Below are 15,909 nucleotides of genomic sequence, written 5' to 3' on the forward strand. Positions count from 1 at the left end.
AAATATATGAAAATAAAATTTAAATTGGTGGCCACCTAGAAATAACTACAGTTAGCGTCTCAATATATATATTCTTCCAGAATTACTTCCCATGTTCCTTTAGAAAAGTGGAATCACATTGGAAAGATGGTTTTTCACTTTATAATAAACAGCAGAAATCTGTCTAGATCAAAAAGCAGAAGGCTGCCTCTTTACTGAATGTAGTCCCTTATGTACTATTAGTGTTTTTATTGTAGTAAAATATTTGTGAACTCACTTTTAAAGGAAATCCACAAGGCCTCCACCCTGGCTACCCCACGTCAGTTGTGCAGACCAGCAGCACCCGTGAGTTTGTTAAATGGAGAAGCTCGGGCCCCACGTCGGCAGTGTTACTCCGGAGGCCTTTGGAGGAATAGCCCGCCAGCCCCCTGAGTGGGTTGTTCCCTAAGGCTCTGTCTGCCCCCCTCTATTCATACCACCTGGAGGAAGGCAACTGTTGTTACGACCTCAACTATGACCTTGTGACTCCATACTCTCCTTCTGAATCCCTTGACCAGAGACCTTCCATCCACCCATTCAGCCCAGGGAGAAGTTTCCATATGTCAGTTTTTGTAGAAAGCCCTGGAGGTGCAAACGCCTCGAGACATGAGCAAGCTGGAGAAGGTTCCAGGAGGCTGGCTTGGGCATCTGGGAGTTGGTGCTGTCCTGTCGTCCAGGTTGGAGACAAAAGCCGTCAGCTCTCCATCTAGGGGACAGGGAGGCCTGGAAGGAAGCTGAGCACTGAGATAGCAGGGAGGCCAGGGGCGTGCAGGGCTCAGAGCCCGACAGAGAGGCTGCCACAGAAATGTCCCTGGGGGGACGGAGAAGAGCAAGTCTGCTACGGGCCAGGCACGCTTTGGAGGGTGTCACATTAGGACCTCACACACACAGGAGGTGGGAACCTGCTATAATCTCCGTGTTAAAGATGAAGCACCAGAGGCCAAGAGAGAACAGCCAAGGTCACCAACAGTGACAGCTGGGACCCATGTCAGGCTAGCTCTGAGCCCGTGGGCTAGGACTGAGACTGCAGCTGTGCCCTAGGACAGCAACAGGACAGTCCTGGCTGGCCTCCTCGGGGGAGACTGCTTTGTCCAGAATGCTGGTGTGATGGGGGAGCTGGTGGGGGACCGCTGGAGCGATGGGCAGGGGCTGGAGGGTGTGGGAGAAGGGGGCTGCCTGGCGGCCACAGGTCGCTGGACTGGGAGGGCCAAGGAGGCCAGAATGTTCCAGAAGAGTCGGAAAGAGGAGAAAGGGAAACGGGAATCCACGCCTCTCATCTTCCATGAGGGGGAGGTGGTGGAGGAGAGAATGAGGAGTGCTGAGTGGAAGGGAAGGAGAGTTGCCCAGGCAGCACCGAGACGCCAGGCGGGTCAGAGACCATGCACGTGGCAGGGTTCTGTGTCCCCAGCTGGGCACAGACACACTGTCCAGTGTCCTCTCAAAGACCTGCTTGAGGCCCACATGGCCCCACTGGCAGGGAGTAAGGTCCCTTGGCCCCATGGCCTTCCTCCCATGAGGTGGCCACTAACACTCAGGGCGCTTACTGAGTGTAAAGGCTTGTTCTGGTCACACTCCCCAAAGCGCTAGCAGCCTGCCCTGGGCATCTCCTCTCTGCCACCAAGTGTCCATTCCCATCTGGTCGCAGCACCCAGATTTGACTGGCAGGAGACCAGCCTCCCTTGCTCTCAGCTATGTAATATGGGTGGGATTGATCCTCCTCCTAACTCCAGGATGAGCCCTGATGAGCTTGAGCTAAAACAAAACAAAACAAAACAAAACAAAAAAAACAAAACAAAAACATCTCCTGACTAGTGAAAAAGTATTTCACTGTCAAGAACCGGACGCAAAAGAGCTGTTTGCCAGTGTTTGTGGGAAGGTGGTGTTCCTTCCCTCTTGGCGTGTGTTTCTGAAGAGACCGTTTCTCCTCTCCTGGATGATAGGGTATACAGACGTATGTTTTGGCATGTTGCAGCCGTTTTGACATCATGAGATACCTTGGGTCCTGCTGGGGTGAGGACTCACAAGGTCTGAGAGGAGCCTGTCCCCATGGAAGGCAGACTGGAAAGATGGGGAAATCTGAGTCCTTGGAGACACTTGCTAAGCTGCTGGATCATGCCTCTCCTGGAGCTAAAATGATCTCTCGTGGGGCTTTTTAGAATGTCAGAAGCATAGAATACTGCTGACAATTTGACAGGTGTTGACCTACAAGAATGGCAGTTTCTTTCAGTTCAACCTGAGAGTTGAAATTCATAACCCCCTTTGATTGTCTTAAGTCAGTTTTAGGTTGTTTTTCATCAGTTGCTACTCAAAAGACGGGTGGGGAACACAAGCTGGACCTTAGAACCATGCCCCAAGGAAGGGGAATCTCCCCCACTAAACCCCAGGTGCTGATGGCTCGAAACCATCTCTGTGCTGCTGTTGCCGGGTCCCGGGCAGTACCAGAGATACAAGAGTTTGCTCCTGTGGCCAGCCCCCGGTGTGGCCAGCCCACGGCAGACAGGTGTGGATGCTCTTGGCTTCACTGACCACCGCGTCCGTCCGCCCCAGCCTGGAAGAGTTACAATTCAGAGCAAATCCCAGCTCAGGTCAGTAAGAAGGAGCAGGTTAGCGCTCAGGAGCCCCCTTCATGTGGGAACCGTCAGTGTCGGGGGCCAGGGGATGGACACTTTTCTTTGGGGGGAACCCAACCTTGTCATGGATGTCCCTCAAACACTGGCACGGCCCCAAGCAACGGCCTTCCCATAAATACTGAGAATGCATCGAGGGCCCCTCACGGCGCACACAGATGTTTGAGTTTTTTAACTCGGAGTGAATATTTGGGAACAGCCAGAGGGATCTGTGGGTGGTGGGGTAAGTCAGATCCGTGCCAGTTTGCGGGCCACAGGCAGTGTTTCTGGGTGAGAATGTGTGCTCTGTAGACTGCTGAGCTTTCCGGCTAACGCTGATGTTGCGCTAATGAGCTGCGGGCTCAACCAGGAGCCCTCATTCATTAGCACTGAGTCATCGTGTTTCATCAGGTAACTGGCATTGGCTCACGTGGGGAGAGAGAAATCGTAAGTCGTGCACCTGTGCAGGTTGAACTGAGCTCTGTTTATTAGTGAGATACGCCCCTCCTCCTGCCCCCTGATTTGTCAGTTTCAAACCCTGTCCCCAGAGAGAAGGGGACACGCTCCTTCCTGAGCCCAAATACATGCAGGGACAGCTCAATCGTTGGTACAGCCAGCGAGCTCTTCACTTCCACTGTCAGGGCTGAAGGTCAAGGAGCTATTAAAACCATACACCTTCTTTCTGAGGCGTGTAAAATGAAGGATTGCATGAGATTTTAATAGTGAGAGTCAGATTCCAAGCATCTCTTGGCATTTGCCTTTGTGATGTGGGGATGTGTCCCCATCATTGTGCAGGGCATGCTATTTGGGTGAGAAAAGTATTCTCATTGTAATTGCTTCCCCTTAGAGGCTAAAGGCTGACCCAGGGCCTTGCCTCTCACGGCCCCAGCTGCCTTTAACTCTTGTGTGGGCAGGAGAGAAGAAAGAAAATATATTTAATATCTTCTATGTCTGCCTGCCTTTTTTGGTCTTAAGTTTAGCCAAACAATTAAATGATGAACAAGATTTATATTCTCATTTTGCATACAATACCTTCGAATTATTATTATACTTTCACATGACATAAACCTCTCAGCTCTTTTACTTTCAGGAAATAATTGAGCTCTCTTTGGAGAAAGCATGCCAAGAAGCCCTTCTGGAAACCCTTTCTAAGATCATGCAAGCTAAACTAGCAAACTGGAAACTAATTTCCTAACCAACCTGAGTCACTAATATAATAAAACATACAGTGATAAAACATCTAATTGATAACAAAACCAAGAGTTCAGAGGTAGGTTATTTGGGGGCACATCCGAGGCAGACTCACCTTACAGTCAACTTTCCTGGAAAAGTCCAGGGACAGAGGATGAGTAGGAGAGAAGCATCTCATGTTGTCCTGATTGATTTGGACACAACTAGTTTGTTGGCAATTATTCTGTTGCATTGGTTTTCCTGGGTCATAGTTGGAGGTGGGCATTTCTTATGGTACAACTTTTTCTTTTTTAAAGATTTATTTATTTATTTGAGAGAGAAAGTAGGGGAGGGGAAGAGGGCGACAGAAACTAAAGCAGATTCTGCACTGAGCTCAGAACCCGATGCAGAGCTCGATCTCACGACCCTGAGATCAGGACCTGAGCTGAAACCAAGCCAAGAGTGGGACGCTCCACCGACCGCGCCATCCAGATGCCCCTGCTTATAACAACTTCTGCTTGACCTCTTCATCATTTCTGCTCAAAACACGCCACATGGGCCTCCTGGGAATGCCAGGGATATTCCTGAGAAAGAATCAGGTTTTGATGAGCAGAGCCCATAGGGGGAGTTTCTGATAGACAATACATTTCTATTCTTTGTAATTAAAAACTGTAACTGTTGGGATGAGAAATGCCTCTCCTTACGGATTTTATATGTTAAATACTAATAATCTGTTGTACTTTGTTAGATGGCCAATATTTAAATTCAAAAATCAATTTAAATAAATGTATTCATGTGCCAGGTCTGCCTTCACAAACTACCGGAGGTGGGTGGTTTAAATAGGAATTTATTGTCTCACAGTTCTGGAGCCGGGTGTCCAAGATCAAGGTGTCAGCGGGCTGGTTCCCCCTGAGGCTGGGAGGGGGAGGGTTCTTCAGGCCTCTCTCCCGGCTGCTGGTGGCTTGCTGGCAATCCTTGTCGTCCCCTGGCTACCACTGTGTCACACTCATCTCGTTCTTCATCTTCACATGGTGTCTCCCTGTGTCTCTGTCTGGACACCAGTCCTACTGGATGAGGGTCCACCCCACTCCAGTGTGACCTCCTCTTAACTAATTGTATCTGCAATGACCCTGTTTCCAAACAAGGTCACATTCTGAGGTACTGGGCTTTAGGACTTCAACGTATGAGTTTGGGAGGAAAAATCCAACCCCTAACAGTGACTAAATCTCATATTGGAGCAGAATTTCAGGGAGAATGTGGCCCAGGGCCCATTGTTTAATTAATTAACTTTTAAAGCAGAAAAATACCGTGCCAGCAATTGGTCATCCCGCTCCTAGGGGGGAAAGAAAATATTAACATTAAAGCACCACCAGATCCAGATCAACATTTCTATTCTGGAAAAATGGCATCGTGACACCAACCTGGTGCCCCAGTGCTGGCCTGGACATTATCTGTGGAGCTCCTTGGGTCCCCTCTGGGCCTAGCTGTCCCCACAAACCCAGGCGAGTGAGGGCAAGCTTGGCAGGAAGGAAACGCACATCAAACAGACCTCGCTGGGATGGAGTCCGCCGCCGCATGTGCGCTGCAAATCCAAATCTGAGAGCTGTTGGACTGGGCGGAGGCGAGCCCAGAACAAAGTCCCGCACGGCTGCGTTGACAAATCTGTTCGTTCACCGGCTCTGCTTTCCTTTGAGGTTGAAAACCTGACCTGCCGGGCAGTGCCCATGCCAATGACTCAGCACATAGCTGAGAGCGGAGTTTTGCCAGAAGGTGCCGTGAGGCTGATGGGCAGGCGCAAGCCAGGCCTTCCCGGGGCACCTTCCCCCCCGTGCACGCGTGGGTGCGGGTCAAGGTCTCTAGGAGTCAAGGGAGTTCAGCTTTCCAGTCTTTAACGGAGGAAAGGGCATTTGCCATGATGCGGTGTTAATATATTTTTGCCTAAAGCTCTGTATTGAGTTTGTGACTGACAACTAAAAATTACACCTCCTCACAGTTAGTGCTCACCTCCCCGGTAGCATCATGTTTCCCACCAGCAGTGGGGTAGAATTTCTATTAGCTTTAAAAAAAAAAAAAAAGCCTCATCAAAACTTCCTGTACACTGCAATATTAGGACTGTGTTGACTTTCAGGCACGAAGTTGAGTTAAAGAAAAGGTGGGACGGTGTAAGGTACCCAGGGATGACGTTGAACCTGGAACCCAGCAGGGTCATAGCCATCTCCAGGGGCGAGTGTCCGCCTAGTTCTCTGTCATGTTCTGTTTTTTTCTAACGGTACTTCCCCAGTGAGTTTGCTTTGTTTTTTCTTCCCTTACTTCTAGCTGGCCAATACGTTCCGTATCTTCTAGTGCACATGCTGAGAGGAGCTAACTTTCTGGCTCAGCAGAGTATCATCGCCAGGCCTTCGGCACCCCACGGACGGGTCCCCTGGGGTCGGGGGATCTCTGTGGTCCAGTCCGTGACCCAGTACTTCTCAGGGGGGATGATACTTTGGGGGTAGTTCGGAAATGTGCGGAGACCTTTTTGTCTCCTCTCATTACTGTACCCACCAAGCATTTACAGATTGAAATAAATATTAATTATGAGTTGCTTTTGTTTTATTTTTCTTTCTATTAGACTTTGGTCATCATGATTATTCTTCCTGAAAGTATTTATGAGTTATATCATCTAGGAGTTGTCAGATGAAGATAGCATTCCTAAATATCAGTTCTAAGTGGGTTGGTAGGGGCTCTGATAGGTCGAGAACCTGTAAATGCCATGTCTTGTACATACGGATGTGAGTTACTTTCTTCCGAAGAACGATGCCATCTTTTCTCACGTTTCAGATGTTGACCCCTCACTTTTTAAAAACCTACAGAATTTGGGGGCAGGCGGCAATACCTACCGCTTCGTGAGCAATGCCCATCGTCGAACCTCGCCCCCTCTGCCCCCATAGCAGCTGAGCTCCCTCACCTACGGAGGAGGCTGAAACCCGGCCACCCGCCATGCTCAGTAGCGCACGAAGGCTGCTCGGCAGTGCGTGCTGGAGCAGTGGGCCCGTGAGTCTCTGAGTCTCACAGCTCTGGTCTGGGGTCTTGGCCCTGCTTCTTGTACTCGTTTTCCCCTCTGATGCCAGCATTTAATGCTCCAGCCTGGCTGATAGGAGGGCCTGCGTTTATTCTGGACACACAACTGGAGGTTGATGTGCTGTTTTCTAGGTTAGTGGCATCACACACAGCCTCAAGATATTGGTGGCCTGTAGAATTCCCTATGTCAGTTTCGATAAGGCAGACAGGTTATTTTAAGTTGAGGGGAGGTTGGGGCGCCTGGGTGGTTCAGTCCGTTGAGTGTTCAACTCTTAATTTCGGTTCAGGTCATGATCTCAGGGTTGTGAGTCTCGCATTGGGCTCCGCGCTCTGGAGTGGGATCCTCTCTCGCTTTCCTGCACCCCTACCATGCTCTCTCTCTCTCTGAAATAAATAAATAAAGTAAATCTTTAGGTTGAGGGGAGGTTGGTAGTCTGTACTTTATTTGGAGCTACATATATGTATGCTTAAGTTATACTGAACTCATATGTGGAAGAAGAATGTCAAGGGTTGAATTTCATCTCCCCCAAAAGACACATAGAAGTCCAAATCCCGGGCGCCTGGGTGGCTCAGTTGGTTAAGCGACTGCCTTTGGCTCAGGTCATGATCCTGGAGTCCTGGGATCGAGTCCCACATCGGGCTCCCTGCTCAGCAGGGAGTCTGCTTCTCCCTCTGACCCTCTTCCCTCTCATGTGCTCTCTCTCATTCTCTCTCTCTCAAATAAATAAATAAAATCTTAAAAAAAAAAAAAAAAAAGAAGAAGAAGTCCAATCCCTGGTCGCTGAGGATGGGATTATTCAGAAATAGGGCTGTTACAGAAGTTATTAGTTATGATGAGGTCAAGTGGAGAGGGATGGACCCCTGATTCAGTCCGGCCTCATGAGCAGATGGCTGTGTGAGGACAGGGATACACATGGAGATGGCCATGATGAAGGGCGAGAGATGAGTAATCCAGCTAGAAGCCAAGGAACGGCGGGGACTGCCCACAGCTACCAGAAGCTGGAAGAGGCAGGAAGGCTCCCCACTCCCGCAGGTTTCGGAGGGAGCACAGCCCTGTCCACACCTGGATTTTGCACTTCTGGCCTCCAGCACTATGAGAGAATACATTTCTGTTGTCTGGAACCACCTGGTTTGTGGTCTCTTGTTATGGCAGCCCCAGGAAACGAATCCAGGAAGAAGGAGGGATGTGTCCCATTCGAGACAGCGGGTCAGGGAGGATCTGAGCGGCCAGCATTTTCCTGCATGACAACCAGTCATGCATCTCTCTGTACCCCCTGGATCTTGGCCTCCTAACACACCCGGATATTTAAACAAACAAAAGAAGATCAAGGTAATGGTGTCAACTAAGTAAAAATAAACAGAAAGACAAGCAATTTTGAGGAGTGTTTTGTTTTGTCGGGAAGGCTGTAAGATGAACTGATGTGTTTTCGGTTTTTGTACGATGCTCACGGGGTGCCTTCTGGTGATAGGAACCACCGCAGAGAGCACGGTTCATCAGACACGAATGCTGGCAGCACACGTAGAAGCCCTGGGGAGATTTGGCCACCTCCTTCCACAACTCTGAAAGAGAGGACTGCTTTTCCTGTGATCCCTGCGCACCAGCTTGTGGGTGTGGGCAGCTTCTGGCTGACCTGTGTCATAATTCCTAGAGGGGTTCCCTTAGCAAGCAGTGCAGTTTGCCTTGTCTCTTTCTGCCTCTTCGAACTGTTGTCACCCCCTCAATGGCACCCAGGCATGTGCCCTTTCTCTCTTCTTATCACCTCTTCATCTACCAGGTCTGCCTCTCCCTGGGTCCCTGGATAATTTCTCCTCCTATATTAAGGGCTGACTTGATGCTCAGCCACATCCAGGACGTGGGAAATTCTATCAGAACTCAGTGTCTTCAACCAGTAAGTGGTATTAAAAGGGGAGGAGGTCGCATGGGTTAAATTTCTCTTAAGAGCTAGATCCATCAGGTAAAGGGTGTCGGCCTTGTTTGTTTAGATCCTAATTTAAACAAAGTGTAAAGAGACATTTTGGAGATAATTGGAGAGAATGGACTGGGTACTACTAGATGATACTGGTTAATCAGGTTATTCCTTTAAGTTTTGCTGCAGATGATAATGGTATCGTCCTCAACTGTGAAAGACGCGTATTCAAGTTTGTTTACAACTTGCTTTAGTATTTTCTTGCCAAAAAGTAGGGGGGAGCACGGGGTAGGGCGATGAAAAAAGAATAGTGGATGAGGTCACCCGGGGTTCTTCCTGTTTGTGCATGTTGTAAATTTTTCACAATACGATGTTTAAAGAAGAAAAAGTAAATGGGCTGTGAGCTCTTTGGTGCCAAGTGCTGTTCCAGATTCGTGAATAGGGCACCACTGAATTCATTTATTATTTATTTATTTTTAAAGGTTTATTTATTTATTTGAGAGAGAGAGAGAGGGCTGAGGGGGTGGGGCAGAGGAAGAAGGAGAGACTCCTCAAGCAGACTGTCCACAGAGCATGGAGCCTGATGCGGGGCTTGATCCCAGGATCCTGAGATCACGACCTGAACCGAAATCTGGAGTCGGCCGCTTAACCGGCTGAGCCACCCAGGCGCCCCGTCATTGAATTCATTTCATCACCACGATGACGAAGGACGAATTCAAGTCGTGGCCCCATGGTTTCCATGAGCGTCCCAGCAAGGTCACTGCTCCATTTTCTAGTTAAAACAACCTGGCAGCTTTCTGTCCAAAACCACAAAGAAGATGAACATCCAGGTGACCAGTGGCAGAGAGCAGATCGTGGGACCCCTGTCCTGCCCGAGCGGGTGGCTTCTTTGCTGAGGCAGCACACAGCAGTACCATTTTGCATGTGTGAGCCCCGTCCTCTGTCAGAGTTCCTATGTTGTTTTCCTTCTCGTAGCCTGAACTCCAGTGCTCTTTGTTCCAGAGAGTGAACACGGGGAGACTCTTGTTTCATCATGCTGGTTCAGATAACAACCGGCTTTGGAAAGGACACCTCTGTGACAGAAGTTAGCACACTTTGCCCAGACCTTTGTCAAGTACTGCCCCCACAGAAAGGAGCCAGGGCTCCTCGGGAAATGGCCGATTTCAGGGCCAGGACAGGTGGGTCCGTGAGTATGGAGTGCCTTATGCCACAAATTACAGAGTGACTTAAAAAAAAAGACGGGGCTTGTCGGAAGGACACAGGGGCCAACTCGGCAGGGCTCCCATTGGCCAAATCTAGCTGGACCTGAGCAGGAACACAAGTAGAGTAATGACTTACAAACCATTGGAAAAAAACAGGAATCAGTGAGTCCGTAATGATAATTAAAGGGTAAATAAATGGGAGAGCAAGGAGACCTTTCGTGGGACACAGTGCTCAGCAATGTCTTGGATGACTGAACAAATTAGTGCATTTCTCTCATGAAGGTGTCCTTCCCAAGGCTTGGTTTTTATCTGAACCAGCATTATAAAAACGCCTCTGCCGGGGGGTGACTGGGACACGGGGAGGGAGTGCCAGAGGTGGACGATCTGCAGTCCTCACAGGGAACACCGGTTCTGGCCAGAACCACCACGGATGCCGAGTCTAAGCGGGATATTTCATGAGGGTCAACGTATGTGCTGGCCGTCCTGTGTCTCCTCTCAGACTGCTTAGTCGTCACAAGGGAAGCCATGCATAGGAACTCCGCAGTGGAGAGACTGGTGATGCCTGACGGGGTGCTCATTCGCAGCACTAGCGATGGGCCGACGGAGTGCACGCCTCCAGGCAGGATGCCCTGATTGGGACAGGTTCACTGGCCAGGAATGCATCCAACCCTAAATGAGGACAGTGCCACTGGAAGGGAGAGGAGACTATTCTTCAGAACTGTAAGGCCCTAAGAGGTAACGACAAGCCGTAGGAATATTCCAGAATGAGCATGACTACAGACGTGACAAAGGGATGCAGTGCCAGGTGCAGGCGGTGCGCTGAGCTGGAGGAGAACGTGCTATACGGAGTATCGGTGGGCCAGTTGGCAGAATTGGAATATAGATGCTACCCTCGCTGGGTATGGTGATGTTTGTGAAAGGGACTGGGGTGGGGCCGCCATGGCTGCCGTGTGTCCTGAGAGCCCCGGGCAGAGCAGGGGGCGCTGGAGCGCGTTCACTGCGGCTGCTGCATGTTTCTAGGAGCCACCCCTCGGGAACCAGGACACTCCTGCCCACGATGCTCATTGCTCTCGACCCTTCCTCCTGTCTGTCTTCTTTCTCACCCAAGGACAGGCCAGGCCTTCTCTTCTCTTTCTAAGATTCCCTAAAGTGCCAGAAGGTGCAAACAGCTCATTCTTCCTTTGTAGGTGGGCTGCCAATTGGTGATCTAACAGGTATTATTTTAGCAAGTAGTTGGTGAATAGCTTCCTTTGATTTTTTAAGAGTGAGCCTCTTATGCGGAGAGAGGGGAACCCTCTTACACTGCTGGTGGGAATGCAAGCTGGTGCAGCCACTCTGGAAAACAGTATGGGGGTTCCTCAAAAAGTTAAAAATAGAGCTACTCTGTGATCCAGCAGTTGCACTACTGGGTATTTATCCAAAGGATACAAACATGGTGATTCAAAGGGGTACGTGCCCCCGCCAATGTTTATAGCAGCAATTCCCACAATAGCCACACTATGGAAAGAACCCAGATGTCCATTAACAGATGAATGGATAAAGAAGATGTAATACACACACACACACAATGGAATATTACTCAGTTATCAAAGAGAATGAAATCTTACCATTTGCAACGACGTGGATGGAACTAGAAGTTATTATGCTAAGTGAAATAAGTCAATCAGAGAAAGACAAGTATCATATGATCTCACTCATATGTGGAATTTAAGAAACAAAACAAAGGACCATAGGAGAAGGGAGAGAAAAATAAAACAAGATGAAACCAGAGAGGGAGACAAACCATAAGAGACTCTTAATCACAGGAAACAAGCTGAGGGTTGCTGGAGGGGAGAGGGGTGGGGGGATGGGGTAACTGGGCGGTGGGCATTCAGGAGGGCACGTGATGGATGGAATGAGCACTGGGGGTTATGTGCAACTGATGAATCGCTGAACTCTACCTCTGAAACTAAGAGAAAGAAAGAAAAGAGGAAGGAAGGAAGGAAGGAAGGAAGCCCTAATGAATAAAAAAAAAAAGAGTGAGCCTCTTCTGGTGTCTTGGGTTCTCAATATATTCATTTCTGAAGTGGCATTTCTGATAAAGAAGTATGTACAGCTGAAATGCATGGTTTTCATTAATAAACATACAGTGTTTCAAAACCATTGTCATTACCAGACCCTAATACACAACACCCCACCTTGGTGCTTCTTTAGAGAATAACCCAGCGCTGCAGCGGATTTTCGCCTGTCAGGAGGGCTCGATGGTACCTGAGTTCGGGTAGGTGCGCCAGGGGTCCCAAGCCTCGCTCTCTGGGGCAGTTCTCATCGGAGCCATTGGCTTCCTGGGTCTCTCTGCCGGAGGCATTCCCGGCCTCTGCCTGGGTTCAGGCTGGCCGCCTAGTGGGCAGGTGTGCTGTAATGTCCCAGGGGTGACTCAGTCAGTGGGTGCAGCAGTGGGTGGGTGAATATCTGGCTTCCTCTCCTGTCTGAGGGCAATGCTGAGACGGACTCTCTGCCCTCTCCAGAGTCCCTGCTGGGGTGCAGCCCCAGTTGCCTGTGACTGTATCCCTCCCACAACCTTCCTTCTGTCTCCTCCCATCCCCGTGTCACTTCCCCACTCTGGGATCACCTCTCCCATAAACAATTCGTACTTGTAGGCTTGTCCCAGGGTCGACTTTCAGGGACACCTGTCTGAGACATACAGACTTCTCATCTTTATGGCTATAGGAATTGGCTATTTCCAGAAAATGTGATGGTTGGTCATTGCCTTTTACCCCTTCGTGCACTCATTTATTGTGCAAATATTTATTGAGTCCCACTGTGTGCTAGAACGGTTGCTAGAGATACAGAGTTGCTGGCACCTAGTGGGTGGATGGCAATTGCCTGGAGGAAGCAACGGGGGAGGGCATGTGCTGTGACAGAGGTGGGGAGAGCCCAGAATGACAGGCAGACAAAATATACAGTAAATGTGCTTGAAAGATAGCATTAGAAACACGAGCTTCCTTTCTAAATGAGCATTGGAGTTATGCAAAATCTGGCTTTCCCAGAAACAAAATTTTCATTTGCAGTAGTCTGTTGCAATTTTAATTGATATTTCAAGCCGTGTTGCAATGCAGGTCGGATTGCTACAATCGTGGCAGGGCTGACTGACCTGACCACTTTGGAAGGCAGCACGCCGTTGTCCCATCTCGGCACCACAAATGAGAGCACATCCCTTGGGGTTCGCGGCCGCCTCCGGTTCAGACCGGAGGAGCACTGAGTTGGGAGTTGGGAGAAGTGGCTCTTAAGTTTGCGTGTTGCCTTTAACAGACTGTGACCTTGGGCAACAAGTCCTGAAACTTCTTTGAGTCCAGATTCCTTGTAAATTACGAACTATAAAATTGTGAAATAATGGGCCAGGGATGAGCAGCGTTTTGTTGTGCAGAAGCTAATTTAGGAAGCACATGGTTGACGGTTCTCCTTTAAATAAGGAGAGCAGGGGTAACTTGTAAAATCCAGAGTTGCAGTCCTGTGTCTGCCTTTGTGTGCAGCATTTGTGAGTTCTCTCTCCTGAAATTAGATAGTGTGTTGCCCTCGGTGGCCTCGAAGACCTCTTGCAGGTTTAGAGGCTTGGCTATCACTATTCTAGCCTCAGGTAATAGCTAGGGTTTAATTTGACATCTTTTGAGATACTTGATATGTCTTGAAAATGATATGAACAGGGTTACAAAAGAGATTTCTTTTTTAAGATTTTATTTGAGAGAGAGAGAGGGAGACGGAGAGAGAGCAAACAGAAGCAGGGGGAGGGGGCAGAGGCAGAGGGAGAAGCAGGCTCCCCGCTGAGCAGGGACCCCCCCCCCCGCCCCGCAACGTGGGACTCCATCCCAGGACCCTGAGTCTGAGCCAAAGGCAGACACTTAAGTGACTGAGCCACCCAGATGCCCCAAAAGAGGTGTTTTTAACCTGTGACCTGTGTGTACCTTTGTATAGTTCTGAATATACCTGTGAACTTGGCGATGTCTCAGGTGGGTGTGAGGGTGAATGGGCGATTCTCCTGGTCCCTGTTCCAACTACACAGAGAAGTGATGCTTGTCTCCATTATGTGTTACGGGGATCCACTGTGCCCACAACATCACATTGGGAGTGATGAACTCCTCATCAGACGGCAATATTTGCTTGTTTGACTTTTCCTACATCGTACTTTCTTTTTTCTGGTTGTTTATTCACACTCAGTCCTATTTATAAGTCACAAGAGTTCATTCAAAAGCATCACTACAAGTCCCAAGGACCCATGCACACCAGAGTTCACCTTTATTTTTTTTTTTCAAGATTTATTTATTTTGAGAGAGAGCACAAGCAGGAGGGGCAGAGGGAGAGGGAGAGAATCCCAAGCAGACTCTCCACTGAGCACAGAGCCCAACGCGGGGCTCAATCTCACCCCAAGGGTCACGATCTGAGCCGAAACCAAGAGTCGGGGGTGTAACCGATTGCACCCCCCAGGTGCCCTGAGAGCTCACCGTTTGGAGTACAACCTGCTTTAGGAACCTGGATTCTAGTCATTCCAAGTCTGCCATTCAGAGTGCTGGTCCCCGGCAGTTATACACTCGAATCCATCCCTCCCCTGCCCTGCCCGCGCCCTGTTTCACAAGAGCACCCATGCTTCACGTGCTTCCCTGGCTCCTGAGGCTCTGGCCCTGGGGGAGCTCCCTTAGCAGGGGCACCGGGCAGGAGGCAGCGGAGGGGTGCAGCATGTGGCCTTCATTCTCCCTCACGTAGTATTGCAGGGCCTCCGACTCTGCAGACGAGGCCTTCCATGATCCCAGTTAGGCTCGTAACCCCACCGCCCTTCCCTGGGTCCGTCTGTCCTCCCCTCTGCTGGCTGGCATGCTCTGCCTTGCCTCCCTGACCCCTGCGTGGCTTCTTGGTTCTTCGATCAACAGCTTAGCAAATCCACCAGCACTGATTTTGATCTCAGACACTTGGCATGGTTTCTGTTCTCCTGATGGGACCCTGACTGATGCTGGGGGCGGGGGGGATGATGGCTTCATTCTGCACTGGTAGAAACAAAGGCAGAGATCACACAGCTGCTTAAGTTGCAAGGAAGGTCAATCCCAGGGCTTCAGACCCCAGTGGCAGAGAGATCCTGTAGACCAGACCGCTTCCAACAGGACTGAAAGCTGGACAGGAACCATTCGACGTCACATTGTCCCATAATATTAGAGCTCCAAATGTATTGGTTTAGACACATAGAATGATCTTTTAAAAGTCAAAGTGAGAGAAGTGTAGAAAGTGCGTTGTTTTAGTTACCTTTTTGATACATATTTCTTATCAGCAAAAGCTAGCTTCGAATGTGTATTTCTGAAAAGGTTACAGGGGAAGATGAAATGCAGATGGGCTGTGAGATATACTTCCTGAGGTGGAAATGTAGCTTTTGAGCGTTTCCTCTCATCCCATCCTCCATTCCGGGGGTAAGGCCGTGGTTGCCACACCCAGGCCCACCCTGGCACCTTCCTGTCCAGGGCTGGGCTGCCCTGCATCTGGGGGCCAGTAGTTTTGAAAGTTATCATTTCTTCACTGACTAGGACTTTCAGCAATACCACTAACAAGAAGCAAGATGCTCCTTTTACTTTTTTTATTCTTTTTGCTCACTATCTGGTTAGGATACTGGAGACCAGGCCAGCTGGCTGGCTTAGTCGGACGAGCAGACGACTCTTGATCGTGGGGTCGTGAATTCGAGCCCCACGTGGGGTGTAGAAATGACTTAAATAAAAAAATTTAAAAAAAGAAAAGAAAAAGATACTAAAAATCAATTTAATGGCCAAAAGGTATTTGTAAGTTAAGTATTAACAATTGCATCATGCTCTATGTAAAGAGAAAAGAGCTCTACTAAAAGGTTCAGAGCAAGAGATCAAGAGTAGATCCAGAAGAAAAGAGGGGGTTTCCTTTTGGTGTGTGTGTCTATGTGTTTGTGTATTTTAAATACAGGCT

This window comes from Phoca vitulina, unplaced genomic scaffold, assembly GCF_004348235.1.
Source record: "Phoca vitulina isolate PV1807 unplaced genomic scaffold, GSC_HSeal_1.0 scaffold27, whole genome shotgun sequence".
Taxonomy (NCBI): Eukaryota; Metazoa; Chordata; class Mammalia; order Carnivora; family Phocidae; genus Phoca; species Phoca vitulina.